Source organism: Dendrobates tinctorius, unplaced genomic scaffold (genome assembly GCF_039654945.1).
Source record: "Dendrobates tinctorius isolate UK_male_01 unplaced genomic scaffold, ASM3965494v1 ptg000162l, whole genome shotgun sequence".
NCBI classification, from domain to species: domain Eukaryota; kingdom Metazoa; phylum Chordata; class Amphibia; order Anura; family Dendrobatidae; genus Dendrobates; species Dendrobates tinctorius.
Genome location: NW_027361829.1, coordinates 5,837,657 through 5,858,300, shown reverse-complemented (window position 1 = coordinate 5,858,300; position 20,644 = coordinate 5,837,657).

Below are 20,644 nucleotides of genomic sequence, written 5' to 3'. Positions count from 1 at the left end.
CACCAAATCAGACCCTGAGGGGCCCAGCCCACCAAATCAGACCCTGAGGGGCCCCACAGGCCAAAGTGACCCCTGAGAGGCAACCACAGTTAAAACAGATCCTGATTTGAAAGTCTTGCAGGGGCAGCAGGCAAGTCTCTCTTAAAGGGGCAGCCCGGGCACCATTTCAAAGCACTATCTGTACTTCCTTCAGGAAACACACATCTAGTTATTATTACTTAGTTGATTTTCTGCAATTAATGCGGCCCGAACTGCTACACGCACAGACTCCGTTGAGGTGTCGTTTCGAAGCCAGTGTCCACAAGTGGTGTGCTAAGTAATTTTCGTGTCGATTGGATTTGTAGTTTTTGCTCAATTTGCGTTTGAAAAAACATTTTCCTCAATGCATTTCAATGGGAAAATGTTGCCATAGGGAAATCATGCCCTGAGGTGATTCAAATGGCAGTTCAGCTCATTGATATGCACAGGCACACCCAGTTTCTATGGCAACACCTACAAACTTTTCATGACCCCTCCAGGACAGAGTTTCTGGCAGATAATATGAGCTCTTAAAGCAAAACCCACAGCACAAATGCAAATCTAGCTTCATCACATGACGCATGCCCCTGAGAGAGAATGTGCGCCAAAGTGGATTTAGAAGCCCAGTGCGCCAAACTGGCTCTTAAACGGCCGACGCTCCTAAGTGATTATGAAAGGAACGGCGCACCAAAATGAGTCTTGTCTTAAAGGGCCGGCGCGCCAAATCAAAAGCTGAGTGACACCAGGCTCTAAATCAGAAGCTGATCAACCCTGGCCTACAAATCGGACCCTGAGGGGCCCCGCCCAGCAAATCGGACCCAGAGGGGCCTCACCCACCAAATTGAACCCTGAGGGCCCTCGCCCACCAAATCGGACACAGAGGGACCCCCCCACCAAATCGGCCTCTGAGGGGCCCCACCCACCAAATTGGATCCTGAGGAGCCCCGCCCACCAAATCGGACCCTGAGGGGCCCCGCCCACCAAATCGGACAGAGAGGGGCCCCGCCCACAAAATCAGACCCTGAGGGGCACCACAGGCCAAAGTGACCCCTGAGTGGCAACCACAGTTAAAACGGATCCTGAGTTGAAAGTCTTGCAGGGGCAGAAGGCAAGTCTCTCTTAAAGGGGCAGCCCGGGCACCATTTCAAAGCACTATCTGTACTTCCTTCAGGAAATACACATCTAGTTATTATTATTCAGTTGATTTTCTGCAATTAATGCGGCCCGAACTGCTACACGCACAGACTCCGTTGAGGTGTCGTTTCGAAGCCAGCGTCCACGAGTGGTGTGCCAAGTCATTTTAGTGTCGATCGGATTTGTAGTTTTTGCGCAATTTGCTTTTGAAAATACATTTTCCTCAATGCATTTCAATGGGAAAATGTTGCCATAGGGAAAACATGCCCTGAGGTGATTCAAATGGCAGTTAAGCTCATTGTTATGCGCAGGCACACCCAGTTACTATGCCAACACCTACAAACTTTTCATGACCCCTCCAGGACAGAGTTTCTGGCAGATAATATGAGCTCTTAAAGCGAAACCCACAGCACAAATGCAAATCTAGCTTCATCACATGACGCATGCCCCTGAGAGAGAATGTGCGCCAAAGTGGATTTAGAAGCCCAGTGCGCCAAACTGGCTCTTAAACGGCCGACGCGCCTAAGTGATTATTAAAGGACCGGCGCACCAAAATGAGTCTTAGGCCGGAGTCACAATAGCGATAAAATCGAATGAATTCAATGCGATAAAAAAATCGCATTGCATTCGTCCCAATGTTATTCTATGGGGCAGCTCCCATCATGCGTTTTTTTATCGCATCCGTTCCTCGGACCAAGACAATCGCAGCATGCTGCGATTGTCACCATTTTTCGGATCGGATTCGCCAATGCAAGTCTATGGATGCGATTAAAAATCGCATTGAAAACGCACCACACGTGTGACCTGCGATTAAATCGCAAGACTTCTCCTGATCAACAGGAAATTCAGGAGGCATGGCCAGGAAGCTTTGGGATGCAATTTTCTCTTGCAGCATTAAAAAAAAAACAGGAAGAACGCCTCCATGGAGTCCTCCATCATGTCCACGCCAGTCAATGTGGAAATGCTGATAGTTCTGGTCCAGGAGAAACCAGAACTATGGGACCAGAGAGATCCCCACTATGCTGACCGCACATGCAGGGAGGCAGCGTGGAGAAGAATCTGTGCCTAGATGTTCACTGGATATGTGGCAAGATCTCGGGAGGAACTGGAGCAAATTAGTAAGTGAAATTATGTGTACACATAATCAAATCCCCAAATCTAATCTGCTCAATGTTAGTCCCAATATGTGTCGTCATTGCTCACATATCTGGACATAATTACTCCGCCATTTTTATTGTGTGCATATTTACAACATCTAAATTACAGCTCCCTGACTGGTGGCACCATGACGAATTTGGCTTACAAAAATTTGAAATATTTAGGTAATTGTTATGCCACCAAATGCAGTGCTCTCCTTGTTTTTTTGCCCGTATCTTAGCCACTATATATCTTTTGCTTTTTGACTCAAAACATCATAGATGTTCGCATTATTACCACATGTTTTTCTAAATTTTGTTAGTAATTCTGTTGGTTAGAAGATCCTTTGTAGTAGGCCTCAACCTTTTCCTTATTTTTTTGATTGGTGTGGAGCCAACAGATCACAAATCATACAAATACAAATCATATCATTTGCAAAATGTGTGCCTAAGCATAGGTAAACTCTTGATACCATAGCCATATGTGTGGTGTAACAAAATCCTGTGTTTTTGTTCACATTGCAGTGACTGATGTGACAATGCGTTGGCGCAGCTGCAGGGACACATACAGGAGGGAGAGACAGCTGAGGTCCCGTAGTGGAGCGGCCGGAACCACAAAGAGAAAATACCTGTACTTCGACCACCTACATTTCCTTGCTCCTATGATGGATCTGAGACCATAAGTACATGGTTTAATGTAGTACTTTGGATATTCTCTATGCAAAATTTAATTTATGTTATTTTTTCCATTGTAGCACCGAGTCAAACCTCACATAGAAGGAGACAGGTTACGACTCTCAGGTGGTGATTGATCCTGAGTCGGATGTTGCTGCAGGGTCTGGCCCATCTGCAGGACTTCCCAGAGCCACACCACCACCACCAAGATCACCACCACCAGAATCTGTTAGCCAGGCAGCACAGCATGATGACCGGGGCAACAGTAGCAGCCCCACCATGCCACTGGATCCATCTCCTCAGCCTTTGGCCCTACCACGACAAGGCAGGCGCAGGAGAGAAGGAGCACCTTTGGGAACAAGAATGCAGGTGGACCGAGGTGTATTGGACTACTTGTCCACAGCTGCTCATGATGATGGTGAGGAGGCTTATGGGCGCAGTCTGGCACAGTATTTGAGGGCAATTCCCCATGGGTACAGGCTGCGTACGAGAGGGGCTCTCCAAATCGTTTTGGATGCCAGCACACCACCCAATAATCCCCGCAGTGTGTTTCAGTTTCTTGAAAGGTGGCAGCTGTCAGATGAGAATCAAATTGATAGGCTGGTTGGACTTGATGTGACAAGCCAACCAGCCTTGGAACCTGTTCCTCCTCCTCCTCCTCCACGGGTGGCAACACCTCCGCCTCAGCCTGCACACATCCCCAATGTGGCTCCACAGGTCCAATATATGGGCCAGGGCGCACATGCCCAATATGGCCACTTTAACGTACCCAATGTTGGTGGGTGGCCACAACATGGGTATGTTAGACATGGACATATTGGGGGATATGGGCAATTAGGGCAGCCCTACCAGGACTACCCACACCAATATCAAAATTACCCCTACCCAAACCCACAAATTGATCCTGGCAGGATGCAAGAGATGGCACAGCCAGCTGCCAGCGCACAGGGGGACAGAGATGTGGCCCAGCAACCAAAGCCAAATGTCCAAACAGGCCCCCCACCTTCACCACCCCCAACCTACCATGACTTGTAGGTTTTCATTTTTCCCTTGATGTAATGTTTTGTGTTTTGCACATGATGTTTCATTTTTGGTTTGGACTGTTAAATACTAATGTGCTGATAACAATAGGCCATATGCCATTACTATGGTTATTTGGTATGGCAATACCAAAAAAAAAAACAAGTAATAAACTTGTTAAAATTCACAATGTGTGTCTGTTCATGTTCGTACATGTTCTGTAATGTGTTAGATAGATATAGTAAAAAGTACTGTTAAAAAAAACACAAAAAAAGGCCAAGCAAACAATCTTTATGAGAGCACAACACAACCAAAGCACTACATAGATAAGGCATCATCTTGCCAGGGAGTAGCACCCTGAGGTGTTAGAATGTAAGTTGTAAAGACATCACGTACTTTGAGTCCGGAAATTGGACGACGGGGTGGGTTTACATGTGTCATAGGCCTAGACACATTAGCAGACTCCACTTCAGCATCATAATGTGAGGGACAGTCATGAATTCTTGTGAAGTTATGTAGGACAACACAAGCTTTAATAACTTCATTGACATTAGCTTCACTCAGCTGAATTGCGGACTGTAGGACCCTCCATTTGCCCGTAAGAATACCAAAGGCACACTCCACCAGTCGCCGAGCACGTGATAGGCGAAAGTTAAATATTCTACGCCGGTGGTCAAGGGTTCGTCGTGGATATGGCCTCATCACATGTCTGCTCAATTGAAACGCCTCATCTGCTACAAGAACATAAGGCACCGGTTCCAGATTTGAGGTGGGAAGCTGACGTGGTGGTGGTAGGTCTAGCTCATTGTTACGCAGCCGCTGACCCAAAATGGAAGAATTGAAGACTCTGGAGTCTCCAGTTCTTCCATAGGCCCCAATATCTACAATTATAAACCTGTAGTGAGTGTCAACCAAAGACAACAATACTACAGAAAAATATTGTTTATAATTATAGAATTGGGACCCTGAGTTCGGCATTTATGCACACGGATGTGCTTCCCATGTAGGGCTCCAATACATTGTGGAAACTGGCACGTGTCATCAAATCCACGGGAGATACGCAACCAGTCAGGCATTTTGGGCTCCGGCATTACCACATGATGGAGTCTGGTCCAGATTTCGGAGCATGTAAACCGTACAATGCCAGAGATTGTGGATTTCCCAATTAAAAATTCTAAATGCAGACCAGCATATGAAAGGCCAGTTGAAAGGAAGCTAAAATAAAAAAAAAAATACATGAGTACACAGCCCAACAAACAACAGATACAGTTTCAAACACATTTAAAGTCGAGGAATTCTAAAGTAGGCATGATGAACATTAAATTACATGCCATGGCTTGGTTCCGTAAGCCACAAGCATATAAATGTTTTGGAGAAATGTGGTGGAAATAATTTAAGAAAATAGGGCAATAAGAAATAAGGTTCAAGGTCTGTTAAATAAATATGCAGCTTCACACATCATCAACATATTGGTTTGAGACATACCGTAAGGTGAGGAGTAGACACTCCTCTGCAGAAATAGCTTTGCGCATCCTCGTGTCCTGAAACGTGATCCCAGGGCGCACAATCTCAAGCAAAATATCAAAGGTAGCAAGGCTCATCCGACAATATTGATAGATCTTCTCCGGATGGCTACGCAGAGATGTATAGAGACGGTGGATATGGCCTTTAGATATCCTTCGGAGCAAAAGTGGATGGACCCACATTCGTCTACGCCTCCTCGGATCCACAATCACAGGGTATTGCTCCCCAAAATGTCGGGATACAACCCAATAGAAAAGAACACGCTCAGTGGTGTTAAAAGTGAGCCTGTCATGTTTAGCACAAAGCAGAGCTAACCAAATCCAAGCACTGACTGTATGTCAAAGGTAGCAGGCTCACACCTGTTGGAGAGCCCATAAATATAGGGCAGGATGATTTTTTAAATGAGTTTCAGGACTAAAAACCGTTATTTGTCAATTTTGGAATGGTCAGAAAAAAAAATCGTCAGACGGATGTCAAACGGATGCTTACATGCAATTAAAATCGGATCAATAAAGAAAAATCGCATAAAAAACGGATCACTGGTCAAGAAACCTTTGTGCGATTTCGGACCGTTAAAATCGGACCGATTTTTTTTAATGGTTGTGTGTGACTCCAGCCTTAAAGGGCCGGCGCGCCAAATCGAAAGCTGAGTGACCCCAGGCTCTAAATCGGAAGCTGGTCGACCCTGGCCTACAAATCTGAGGCTGAGCCACCCTGGCCTCCAAATCGGATCCAGATGGGGCCCCGCCCGCTAAATCGGACCCAGAGGGGCCCCGCCCACCAAATAGAACCCTGAGGGGCCCCGCCCACCTAATCGGACCTTAAGGGGCCCCACCCACCAAATCAGACCCAGAGGGGCCCCGCCCACCAAGTCAGACCAAGAGGGGCCTCACCCACCAAATCGGACCCAGAGTGGCCCCGCCCATCAAATCGGACCCTGAGGGGCCCCGCCCACTAAATCGGACCCAGAGGGGCCCCGCCCACCAAATCCGACCCTGAGGGGCCCCGTGCACCAAATCGGACCCTGAGGAGCCCCGCCCATCAAATCAGACCCTGAGGGGCCCCACAGGCCAAAAAGTGACCCCTGAGAGGCACCCACAGTTAAAATGGATCCTGAGTTGAAAGTCTTGCAGGGGAAGCAGGCAAGTCTCTATTAAAGGGGCAGCCCAGGCACCATTTCAAAGCACTATCTGTACTTCCTTCAGGAATTACACATCTAGTTATTATTCAGGTGATTTCCGCAATTAATGCAGCCCGAACCGGTGTCGTTTTGCAGCCAGTGTCCACGAGTGGTGTGCTAACTATTTTTCGTGTCAATCGGATTTGTAGTTTTTGCGCAATTTGCGTTTGAAAATTTTTTTTCCCGTCATTGGAATGCACTGTCTCAATGCATTTCAATAAATGTTGCCACAATGAAAACATGCCCTGAGGTGATTCAAAAGGCAGTTAAGCTCATTAATATGCGCAGGGACACCCAGTTACTATGCCAACGCCTACGAACTTCACATGACGCCCCCAGGACACAGTTTCTGCCAGATAATTTCAGCTCTTAAAGCCACAGCACGAATGCAAATCTAGCTTCATCACATGACGCATGCCCCTGAGAGAGAATGTGCGCCAAAGTGGATTTAGAAGCCCAGTGAGCCAAACTGGCTCTTAAAAGGCCGATGCGCCAAAGTGATTCTTAAAGGGCTGGCACATGGAAATGAGTCTTAAAGGGTCGGCGTGTCAAATCGAAAGCTGAGTGACCCCAGGCTCCAAATCGGAGGCTGATTGACCCCGGCCTCTAAATAGGAGGCTAAGCCACCCAGGCCTCCAAATCGGAGGCTGATCGACCCTGGCCTACAAATCGGAGGCTGAGCCACCCTGGCCTCCAAATCGGCCCCAGAGTGGCCCCACCCACCAAATCGGCCCCAGAGTGGCCCGGCCCACCAAATCAGACCCAGAGTGGCCCGACCCACCAAACCGGCCCCTGAGGGGCCCCGCCGACCAAATCGGCCCCTGAGGAGCTCCGCCCACCAAATCGGACGCAGAGTGGCCCCGCCCACCATATCAGACTCTGAGGGGCCCCACCCATCAAATCTGACCCAGAGGGGCCCCATCCACCAAATCGGACCCTGAAGGGCCCCGCCCACCAAATCGGATCCTGAGGGGCCCCAGCCCCAAAATCGGATCCTGAGGGGCCCCGCCCAACAAATCGGACCCTTAGGGGTCCCGCCCACCAAATCGGACCCTGAGGGGCCCCGCCCTCCAAATCAGAACCTGAGGGGCCCCACAGGCCAAAGTTACCTCTGAGAGGCACCCACAGTTAAAACGGATCCTGAGTTGAAAGTCTTGCAGAGGCAGCAGGCAAGTCTCTCTTAAACGGGCAGCCCGGGCACCATTTCAAAGCACTATCTGTACTACCTTCAGGAAATACACATCTAGTTATTATTATTCAGTTGATTTTCTGCAATTAATGCGGCCCGAACTGCTACATACACCGTTGAGGTGTTGTTTCGAAGCCAGCATCCGCGAGTAGTGTGGTAAGTAATTTTCATGTCGATCGGATTTGTAGTTTTTGCGCAATTTGCATTTGAAAAAACATTTTCATCAATGCATTTCAATGGGAAAATGTTGCCATCGGGAAAACATGCCCTGAGGTGATTCAAATGGCAGTTAAGCTCATTGATATGCGCAGGCACACCCAGCTACTATGCCAACACCTACAAACTTTTCATGACCCCTCCAGGACAGAGTTTCTGGCAGATAAATATGAGCTCTTAAAGCGAAACTCACAGCACAAATGCAAATCTAGCTTCATCACATGACGCATGCCCCTGAGAGAGAATGTGCGCCAAAGTGGATTTGAAGCCCAGTGCGCCAAACTGGCTCTTAAACGGCCGACACGCCTAAGTGATTCTTAAAGGACCGGCGCACCAAAATGAGGCTTAAAGGGCCGGCGTGCCAAATCGAAAGCTGATTGACCCCAGGTTCTAAATCGGAAGCTGATCGACCCTGGCCTACAAATCGGAGGCTGAGCCACCCTGGCCTCCAAATCGGACCCTGAGGGGCCCCGCCCAGCAAATCGGACCCAGAGTGGCCCCGCCCACCAAATTGGACCCTGAGGGGCCCAGCCCACCAAATCGGACGCAGAGGGGCCCCGCCCACCAAATCGAACCCTGGGGGCCCCGCTCACCAAATCGGACCCTAAGGGCCCCGCCCACCAAAACGGACCCTGAGGGTCCCCGGCCACAAAATCGGACACAGAGGGTCCCTGCCCACCAAATCAGACCCTGAGGGGCCCCGCCCACCAAATCGGACCCTGAGGGGCCCCAGCCACAAAATCGGACCCTGAGGGGCCCCGGCCGCCAAAGCGGTCCCTGAGGGGCCCAGGCCACAAAATCGGACCAGGAGGGGCCCCGCTCACCAAATCGGACCCAGAGGGTCCCCGCCCACCAAATCGGACCCTGAGGGGCCCCGCTCACCAAATCATACCCTGAGGGGCCCCGCCCACCAAGTCTGACCCTGAGGGGCCCCATGGGCCAAAGTGACCCCTGAGAGGCACCCACAGTCTTGCAGGGGCAGCAGGCAAGTGTCTTTTAAAGTGACAGCCCGGGTACCATTTCAAAGCACTATCTGTACTTCCTTCAGGAAATACACATCTAGTTTCCCATTGAAATGCACTGAGACAGTGCATTCCAATGACTGGAAAAAAAATCTTCAAATGCAAATTGCGCAAAAACTACAAATCCGATTGACACAAAAAATGCTTAGCACACCACTTGTGGATGCTGGCTTCATAATTATACCTCAACGGAGTCTGTGCGTGTAGTGGTTCGGGCCGCATTAATTGCGGAATCAACTGAATAATAATAACAATAAGAAGAATAAGCTAGCAGCGTTCGGATAACAATATAGTGCTTTTTTCAAAAGCACTATAATAAGTTAGCAGCGCTCGGTTACAATATAGTGCTTTTTTCAAAAGCACTATAATAAGTTAGCAGCGTTTGGATTACAATATCGTGCTTTTTTTCAAAAGCACTATAATTACCCTGTTTTGTTAATTAATTTCATGTGAATCATACAATTAATATGAATTATAGTACATAGAGAAATAATCATCAATACTATACACCACTTCTCCACTGGAGGGACCACAGTGTCAGCGAGAAGGAAATACTCTGGTCTTGTCATCACAGAAACTGTGCACCCACGATACCTTCTGGAAATGTCCCTACCTCGCTGAACCAGGTCCACCTTTTTATACACAACTTCCATATCCTCCCCTATTACATCTGTGCAGTATGTTTAGGCTGAATCATCAGTATTTTGCAATTGCACAGTTGGTTGTTGTCTTGATAACAGCACAAGACTTCAAGGTCTGTTTGTTATAGACTGCTACAATCTTAAAGTTTGTTTGCACCAACCCAAGATCTGTTTGCCATTGGCATGTCTCTTAACAATAGCACAATGCATCAAGGTTGTCTGCTACTAATTACAACCCAAGATCTGTTTGCCTCTAACAATCAATGTTGCACTGTTCAAGGTTCAACATATGTTGCTTGTCACAAAGTTAACTCTTCATGATCATAGCATAACACTCTAAGATGGTGGCATATGATCAGCATGACTTCCATAATCACCTATTCTGAAAACTGGATACCTATCGTAACCCAGTCACACACTCCTACTCGTCTCATTTGTATCACAATCGGTCCTTGATTATTGATGTCATGCATGACCATGGCTACATGAGACCATCAAAACATTTTGGTCTCCCTGGTCTCCGAGCATCATACTATTATTGAACACAAGACTTCCTTGTTCAAGCAGCATAAATATTACACCATAGTATATTGCAATATATAGTGTTTGGATTCAAACAACCATATTTCATATTTGCAATACATTCCACCCTTGTTCTAGTGACCACACTATATCAAAGCACATAAATAATATATTACAATATGTAAGCTATAAGATATCCATATTTTTATTAGCACCACACATTCACCACCTCGCCTTCCACTTCCACACCCTGGTCTTCCTCCTGACTTTTTGGCAATTGTGTCTCATCATCGTCCACCTCTTGTGACATGTTCCCACAGTAGCCTTCATGTGACCGTGGCTGCTCAAATATTTGGCATGCGATCTCATCTTGCCCTGCTTTAAGTGGACCAGGCGAGAGACCCGAATCTATGAATGGGAAAGTGAGCAGCTCTTTGGAGTCTCCAAGTGTAGAATCAGTTGTCTCCAGGCACTCGGGATGGTGGGAGGAAGGAGGATCAGGCAGAGGAATATGTGGTCCAGACTCACGGCTACTCAGACTTGAGCATGTGGAAGACAGGGTGGTGGTGGCAAAGTGACTGGAAGCATCATCTGCTATCCAGCCAACAACCTTTTGACACTGCTCTGGGTACAATAGTGGTGTGCTGCTGCGGTCCCCTAGTAATTGGGACAGGAAAGTCGGACGAGAAGATGTTGGTGTTTGTTGTGGTACAATTTCAGCTTGCCGACAACCTTGGCCTCTGCATGCACCATCACCATCACGTCCATTTCCCCGTCCCTTGCCATGCGCCTTGCCCATTTTACATGGACTATAATATCTTCCACGTTCACTACAAATGGCTGAATTTGGAGCAAACTTATATGTGAACTGTGTGCAGGAAAACCACATTTTAAAATATCTGGCCTGTAGGTAACAATTTTATTTTAAGCAAACTGGTGTCAATAGCTAGGCTAAGACACAGGAAAAAAAAATTGGAATGGAGGCCTCAAATGCCACAATTCATAGCCCATAGATAGATGAGGCATGTGATGGAGATACTACACAGTAAAATATGTGGCCTGTATTTTTTTTTTTACAGGAAAGTAGTTGCAATAACTAGGGTAACACACAGCAAAAACAGTTGAATGGAGGCCTGAAATGCCACAATTTGTAGCCCACAGACACATGACGTGTGTAGCAGAGATACCATACTGTAAAATATGTGGTCTGTATTTTTATTTTTTTTACAGGAAAATAGTTTCAAAAGCTAGTGTAATACACAGCAAAAACAGCAGAATGGAGGTCTCAAATGCCACAATTTGTAGCCCACTGACAGATGAGGCGTGTGACGGACATACTACACAGTAAAATATGTGGCCTGTATTTTTATTTTTTAACTGGAAAATATTTTTAAGAACTAGGGTAACACACAGCAAAAATAGATGAATGTAGTCCTTAAATGCCACAATTTGTAGCCCACAGATAGATGAGGTGTGTGAAGGAGATACCACACTGTAAAATATGTGGCCTGTATTCTTTTTTACAGCAAAACAGTGTCACTAACTAGGGTAGCACACAGCAAAAACAGTTCAATGAAGGCATGAAATGCCACAATTTGTAGCCCACAGATAGATGAGGGGTGTGACGGAGATACCCATATTGTAAAATATGTGGCCTCAGTTTTTTTTAATCAACCACAATAAAGCACAGTTTAAATTGCCAAAAATTACAATATTTCATTATGCAAAATATGCTACTGAGTAATATGCATTAAATACAATAATATCACAGGGAAACTGCTGTCCAAACAGGGAGCTATATTGCACGTTTGCCCAAAAATTAATAATATTCTATTGGTAAACCGGCACAGCCAATAAATAAGTACATGTAAAATGCAATTTTATACATGTCAATAGTTAGTGCATATAAACAACAATTGTGGGCAGAAATAACAAACAGTTAAATGGATCAGCTTGTTCAATTAAGGAAAAGCCTTTTTGTTTCAAACAGGCATAGCCTGTATACAAGTACACAGAGTCTAGTCTCTACAGCTGTCACTAGTTTGTAAATGTGAACCAAGCCCACAGGTAGTACAATAGTGTGCCACTAATTAAATGAGCATGTAAAAATAAAGGAAAAGTTCCTGAGGGCACTTACATAGTGTGTATGAGTCACACTGGCTTCCCTGTTGCCCCAACGCGCGTTTCGCTTCTTCGTCAGCGTTATTATTTTACCTTTACCATCATGTTTTATCGTTAAATCCAAAAAGTTGATCTCCATTTTACTAATCTCAGGTGTTAATTAAATTCCCTAATTATTGCACATGATAATCTCCAGGATCTCAGATACTGTGTTCCTATGATTATTATAAATTATAAAAATATCGTCTATAAAACGCTTATAAATGATAATGTCATCCCTGAATATATTATTAAAAACATGCCAGGACTCGAAAGTGGCCATGAATAAATTTGCATATGTAGGTGCCACCCTCGAGCCCATGGCCATGCCCCGTTTCTGATGGTAAACCTTGCCCTCAAACGTGAAATAATTATTATTCAAAATGAAGGACATGCCTCTCATAATGAAATCCTTTTGAGTTTCCGGGATCCTACCAAACACCTGAGATTAGTAAAATAGAGATCAACTTTATGGATTTAATGATAAAACATGATGGTAAAGGTAAAATAATAACAAGGAATTTTTTCAAAAAAGTTGACACCAACAGCTATGTACACTACAAAAGTAACCATTACAACAAATGGTTGACAAACGTACCAAAAAATCAGTATCAACGAATAAGGAAAAATTGCACCTTACTAAAATATTATAAGGAACAAAGTAAATGTCTAAGAGAGATTTTTAGAGCGTGAATACCATAAAAATTAGTAAAAAAAAAACATACTCAGAGGCAAAAGCTATTTCACAAAGTAGATTAATACATGGGACAGACAATAAAAAAATCTACCGATGAATACTATACCACTAATTTCATCACAACCTTTTCTTCCCAAAATGGCACTATCAGGAATATAATACAGAAGCACTGGAAGGTCCTACTAAATTACCCAGTCTGTCAGAAAGTATTGCCAACTAGACCAGTGGTTACCTTTAGGAGGGTGCCATCCCTAAAAAACATTTTAGCCCCTGTAGAACTAGGGATGTGGGAGACAAAAAAGCCCCAAATGCAGGAAAAAGTACCTTACAGAAGCACATGTTTCCTTTAAATGTAAAAACAAAAAATGCTTGTGTTGTTTATGGATCAGTGATAATGTAAATACCTTTTATTCAAAGAGTGATAATGATAGAGTATGTGACATTAATTTTAAGCTAACATGTCAATTCAGTTTTGTGATTTATCTAATTGATTGTTGCTGTGAGAAACAATATGTGGGACGCACTACACAGCCTCTACATCTAAGGATGAACTCACATAGACACAATATCTCTAAAGGATATCTGAAACATGGCTTGTCTCGACATTGTTTTGAAAAACACAGGAATAAAGCCTCTCTGCGAGTTACACCCATAGATCATATACCAGCAGATACCCCAAACAGAATACAGTGTCTAAATAAGAGAGAACTGTATTGGATATATAAACTAGATACCATTCATCCTAAAGGCCTCAATGAGTTGGTAGATCTTTTTTTGATAAACTTTCTCTCATGTTTTTTTGTCCCTAGCGGTCCGACAGATTTCTTTCCCTGACCTGGCGGGTCAGCGTTCTCATGTGGGGGTCCGGTTTTGGATGTCGGACACTTAGTGGGAATTTTACCAAACAATCGGTTAATTCCAGATTACATAACCATGCCTTGCAAGTGGAGAGGTAGCATAATGGTAATGGGAAGCCTACAGGGTTCCGGCTTGCCTAAACCCTGTGGGTTTGAGTCCAGTCATTCTATCTTTATAAAAATTTAATATATATTTATTATAGGTTTCATACATTTTTTAAAGGAAAGATAGATTGTTTAGATGTTCAGTGTGTTTTATCAGAGGTTATATTTTGATATAAAGTTATCGTGACTGGCATATGACATTTTGACATTGGAGGGGGAGTTTTCACAGGAAGTGATGTTTTGTCTGTTTGTGATGTCATGTAGGTCTTATATAAAACCACAACCATTCCTAAAAAGTGGAGAGATAGTATGATGGTAATGGGAGGCCTTAAGTGTTCTGGCTTGCCTAAAATCTGTGGGTTTGATTCTAGTCAACTGTATTTTTATAAAATTTTAATATGTAGTGAATATAGGTTTCATACACTTTTTCAAATTAAAGATTGATTGTTTATATGTTTAATGTGTTTTATCAGAGGTTAGATTTTGATATAAAGTTATTGTGACTGGTGTATGACATTTTGACATTGGAGGGGGTGTTTCCACAGGAAGTGATGTCTTTTTGCATGTAATTGTGATGTCATGAAGGTTTTGTATAAAACCACTGCTGTAATCAGATACTGTAATTCTTTGGCCCTGAGGAAGAGGCAGATCTGCCACGAAACGCGTCGGCACAATAAAGCTATGAAGAATATTTCTGTCCTTGTGTGGTCAGCGCGGATACATTGAAAAACCCGTTCTTTTTCTTCCTCCTTTGTGACATTGGTATCTACGGGAGTCTGCAGTGACCACTGGTTCCTTTCACATTCTGCAAGGGGTTGTGACTGTTCACAACCTGTAAAGATAAGTGCACTAACCATGTATTGCCACCCAAAATATCACTTTTATTGCCCTATGTGCGCTCTCTTTCCTTAATTTCACAATTTGTAGCCCACAGATAGATGAGGCGTGTGACGGAGATAGCGCACTGTAAAATATGTGGCCTGTATTTTTATTTTTATTTACAAGCAAAATAGTGTCACTAACTAAGGTAGCACACAGCAAAAACAGTTCAATGTAGACCTGAAATGCCACAATTTGTAGCTCACAGATAGATGGTCTGTATTTTTTTGGCCAGTAAAATTGTGTCCATAAGTAGGCTAAGACACAGCAAAAACAATTCTATGGAGGCCTGAAATGACACAATTTTAAATGCAATGATATGCGATCCGTGTGGCAGACAAAACCCAGTGGAAAATATCTGCCCGGTAGCTAAATATATTTTTGGCAGCTAAATATTTTTTGGCAGCAAAATGGTGTCAATAAATTATATAAGCCACTCCCAAAAAAAATTTACAGTACCACAAAAATAGCAGAATTTTCTGCACACTCAGACGTGATTGCTGGGACGGGCAAAATAGCTGGATTTTCATGCTGTACTATGAAAAGGATCTGGCTGTATTCTGCAGTGTCAACAACCAAATGCAGAAAAAAAACATGTGCTCTGAATTTTTTGTTGAATAAAATAATCAGGATTAAGATGCCAAAAAAAATTATTCTTGGCCACTGATACCTGGGGCTATGTATATACGGTCAATATCTGTAATAGACAGCAGCAGGCAATGGAATGGACTCTCTTGCTGTATGCAATAAAGTATGCCACATTCAATGCCTGCCTGCCTAGCACTGATATCTATAGACCCACATTCACTGCCTGCTGCTTAGCACTGATATAGACACTGCTCAAAATAACAAAGGGAACACTTAAACAACAGAATATAACTCCAAGTAAATCAAACTCTGTGAAATCAAACGGTCCACTTAGGAAGGATTGACAATCAATTTCACATGCTGCTGTGCAAATGGAATAGTCAGCAGATGGAAATTATTGGCAATTTTCAAGACACCCTCAATAAAGGAGTGGCTCTGTGTCATGCTTACCGCTCCCGCTCCCGCTGGTCCCACGCTCGCCGCCTCCACCGCACGCTCGGCTCCTGCCGCGTACTCCTCTGGCTCCACGCTGCCCGTGGCCTCCGGGCGCGCCCGCCGTTCCAGCGCGCCCCTGCAGCGGGCGCGTGCCCACCGGCACTCCAGCCTCTTGCCCCGCAATCAGCCTGACTGCTCTGCCTGGGGCGCACGCGCAGCTCACACCCCGGGTCTCAGCACTGGCTAGCCGGTCCTCTCTCCGCCCCCATGACCCTGCTGGTCCGACCCGGAACTCATGTCCCTATAAAAGGCAGCCTCTCCTCTGGATCGCTGCCTGATCGTCTATGGTATTCCATGACTGACTCTCGGGTCCACCTAAATCCTGCCTAGCACCCAGCCTTGCCTTAGCATACCGCCTTTCTTCACTAGCTGAACTCTCACCGCCTTTGCATTTTCTTCCAGAGTCCGCCGGTCCAGTCCGTTCCTGCCTCCTCCCGTGTGTGCCTCTCCTGTCTGTCCCTGCCTGCTCCTGTGCCCCGGTCTTCCTCTCCATTTAGTTCTGCAGCTGTTCTTCCCGTGTCCTTCGGACGGTCCTGTCTGCATTCCACCCCGGTGACTGACGGTCTACTCCAGTTGTCCCCAAGGTATCAGCTTCCGCGGCGATAGTCTCCCCCGGGCCTGCACCAAATGCTCCCTGTATAGGGGTGGTACACCTGGCCCGCTCGCCCGGGGGTAGGTTCATCGTCGCGGTCCTGTGGGTTCACCCTTGGAGTCCTTCCAGCCTCACAGAACGATCAGGCCATGGACCCCGCTGGTATCCCGACCCCGACGGAACTTTTGTTCCTACGGGAAAATAAGACGAGGATCATGTCTTTCCTCAAGACCATGGAGTCCCGCCTCTCGTCGTTGCAGGCCTTGGATCCAGGGAGTGCCAGCCAGATCGCCTGTCTCCAATAGGAGCTTGCCCAGCAGCGCGACACTCAGGCTCACATCCTGAATTACATGGCCTCGGTGGATAACCGCCTGCTTGCCCTCCAGACCGCGGCCGCAGCCCCGGCAAAGCCTGCGGTTCCGCTCCCATCTCCTCGTTTGGCTAAACCCCCGCGATACAGTGGCGACCCCAATATGTGTAGAGGGTTTTTAAATCAGTGCCAGCTACACTTTGAATTGCTGCCACACCAGTATCCCACCGATCGAGCCAAGGTGGCGTTTATTGTGTCCCATTTAGAAGGAGAGGCCCTAGCTTGGGTTAACCCCTCTGGGAACGAGATGACCCATTAGTTGCTCAACTCTCCTCTTTCCTGGACACCTTTCGTAAGGTGGTTGATGAGCCAGGCCGCCTGGCCTCTTCTACAGAATCTCTGTTCAATCTGCACCAGGGCGCGCTCTCGGTAGGTCACTACGCCATTCGGTTTCGCACCCTGTCCTCAGAGTTGGGCTGGAACAATGAGGCCTTGGTGGGAGCCTTTTGGCGGGGCCTCTCAGGTCGAATCAAGGATGAGTTGGCGGGTCGTGATACTCCCACCTCTCTGGAGGACCTGATCTCTTTGGCCACCCGCATCGACCTACGCTTTCAGGAACGATCTCGAGAGCTCGCCAGAGAGAGAAGGCCTTCTCGCGCTCCACCAGCTGCCCGTAGTCCACCCCGTTCCTGCCCAATGTCAGCTTCCTCGGTCCCGGTACCAGAACCCATGCAAGTGGATCGCCTCAAACCGGTAGAGGAGCGTCGGAGAGAAAGGGTCGAACAGAGGCTCTGTTTCTATTGTGGGAGTGCGTCTCACTTTCTTCATTCTTGCCCCATTCGTCCGGGAAACGCCTCCGCCTAGGACAGGTAAGAGAGGCCTCCCTAGGTAATTGTGACTCCTCTCTACCCTTGACTCTTTCTGTCCTTTTGCATCTAGGTACTAGACGTTTTTCTAAATGGGCCTATATTGATTCTGGGGCAGCCGGTAACTTCATCCAACTTGAGGCGGTTAGGAGACTTCGGATTCCTGTCAGATCCCTGGAGACCCCTGGGCAGATTGCGTCGGTCGACGGCCAACCCCTCCGGGAGTCCGTTACTCAGGTCACTAAAGAAGTGGAACTTCAGGTCGGAGCCTTGCACCGGGAGAAGATAGTATTTTACGTGCTTCCTTCCTTATCCCATACCATTCTTTTGGACCTTCCCTGGCTAAGAACACACGAACCTGTCCTGGACTGGCGTTCTGGAGACATCCTGCGGTGGGGCCAACCTTGCCAAAATAAGTGTCTGCTCACCGTACAGCCGAAAGATTCCTCACGTTCTAGGTTGACGTCTACCGAGCTACCTCCCGCCTATCGGGCCTTTTTGGACGTCTTTCACAAGAAGGAAGCAGAGACCCTGCCTCCACATCGTCCATATGACTGCCCCATCGACCTTGTCTCCGGTTCCATGCCACATCGTGGTCGAATCTACCCGCTGTCCCCTTCCGAGACTCAGGCTATGTATGAATACGTCCAGGAAAATCTGGCCAAAGGCTTTATTCGCAAGTCGTCCTCTCCCGCGGGAGCCGGATTCTTTTTTGTCAAGAAGAAGGATGGGTCCCTTCGTCCCAGTATAGACTATAGAGGTCTCAATGATATCACCATTAAGAACAAATACCCCCTTCCTCTTATTCCAGAGCTATTTGACCATCTACGGGGTGCAAGGATCTTCACAAAATTAGATCTCCGGGGGGCCTACAATCTGGTCCAGATCCGCTCTGGCGATGAATGGAAGACCGCCTTCAACACCCGAGACGGCCATTATGAGTACCTGGTTATGCCCTTCGGCTTGTGCAATGCTCCCGCAGTGTTCCAAGAATTTGTTAATGACATATTCCGAGGCCTTCTCTACGTCTGCGTGGTGGTTTACTTGGACGACATCCTGGTGTTTTCCCCGGATCTGTCTACGCACAGAAAAGATGTACGCCAAGTCCTACTTCGTCTGAGAAAACATCGTCTCTATGCCAAGCTTGAAAGATGCGCCTTCGAACAGTCGTCACTGCCGTTCTTGGGTTACATCATTTCCGACTCTGGCTTGTGCAAGGACCCTGGAAAAGTGACCGCCGTACTCAATTGGCCGCGTCTCCAGGGAATCAAGGCAATCCAGCGGTTCCTGGGATTTGCCAACTATTACCGGCAGTTTATTCCACACTTTTCCGCTCTGACCGCTCCAATCTCCGCTTTGATCCGTAAGGGAGCCGATCCTCCCCACTGGTCTACCGAAGCCGAGAACGCCTTCCGAACCTTGAGGCAAGCCTTTGCCACAGCTCCCGTGCTACACCGTCCAGAGGCTAACAAGCCATTCACACTCGAGGTGGATGCCTCTGCCACCGGAGCCGGTGCGGTTCTCTCTCAGAGATCTCCTTCCGGACGGTTGGTCACCTGCGGCTTTTTCTCCAAGACGTTCTCCCCTTCAGAGAGAAACTATACCATCGGAGACAGAGAACTGCTCACCATTAAGCTAGCCTTGGAGGAGTGGCGATATCTTCTGGAAGGAGCCGTACACCCACTCCAGATCTTCACTGACCACAAGAATCTAGCATATATTCAGTCTGCACAAAGGCTTAACCCTCGGCGGGCCAGATGGGCGCTATTCTTTACCCGGTTCGATTTTGAGCTCCATTTTTGTCCTGGTGATAAGAACCTCAAAGCGGATGCCTTATCCCGATCCTTTCTGGTCTCTGATAAAGAGGAGGAGCCTTCACACATAGTGGAGCCTAGCAAGCTTATCGTAGTCGCTCCTGTTAACCTGACTTCCTTACCTCCGGGCAAGACTTTTGTCCAAGACAACGACAGGAGGCGAGTTCTACATTGGGATCATGCCACCAAGTTAGCCGGCCACGTCGGTCTCAAGAAAACGCTCTCCCTCGTCTCTCGCTTTTATTGGTGGCCCTCCCTGCCTCAAGATGTCCGAAGTTTCATCGCCTCTTGCCCGTCTTGTGCCAAGAACAAGGTTCCCCGGCAGCGACCCTCTGGTCTCTTGCACCCACTTCCAGTTCCCTCGGCCCCGTGGCAACACATTGCGATGGATTTTATTACAGATCTGCCTCAGTCCTCGGGCCACACGGTCATTTTTGTGGTCGTGGACCGCTTCTCCAAGATGGCCCACTTCACCCCTCTACCAGGATTACCTTCCGCTCTCGAACTGGTGAGAATTTTCATATCTCATATCTTCCGGATCCATGGCTTCCCCAAGCACATTGTCTCGGACAGAGGGGTTCAGTTTACCTCGCGATTCTGGAGGGCCCTATGCAAGATGATGGAAGTAACGCTGGACTTTTCCTCCGCTTACCATCCTCAATCTAATGGTCAAACAGAGCGTACGAACCAAACTCTCGTGACGTATCTCCGACATTTTTTCAACGCCCACCAGAACGATTGGTCCAGCTTGCTCCCTTGGGCTGAGTTCGCTTACAACAACCATCCCAGCGAATCCTCCACCAAATCACCTTTCTTTATTGTCTACGGGCAACATCCTGGTGTACCTCTGCCGGTACTCCCGGCCTCGGGTGTGCCGGCGGCCGATCTTCTGACCGAGGAGTTCTCCAGGGTCTGGCAGGAGACCAAAACCGCACTTGAACGAGCATGTGACAGATTCAAGAGACATGCCGACAAAAGACGCCTAGATTCTCCGTTGTACCATC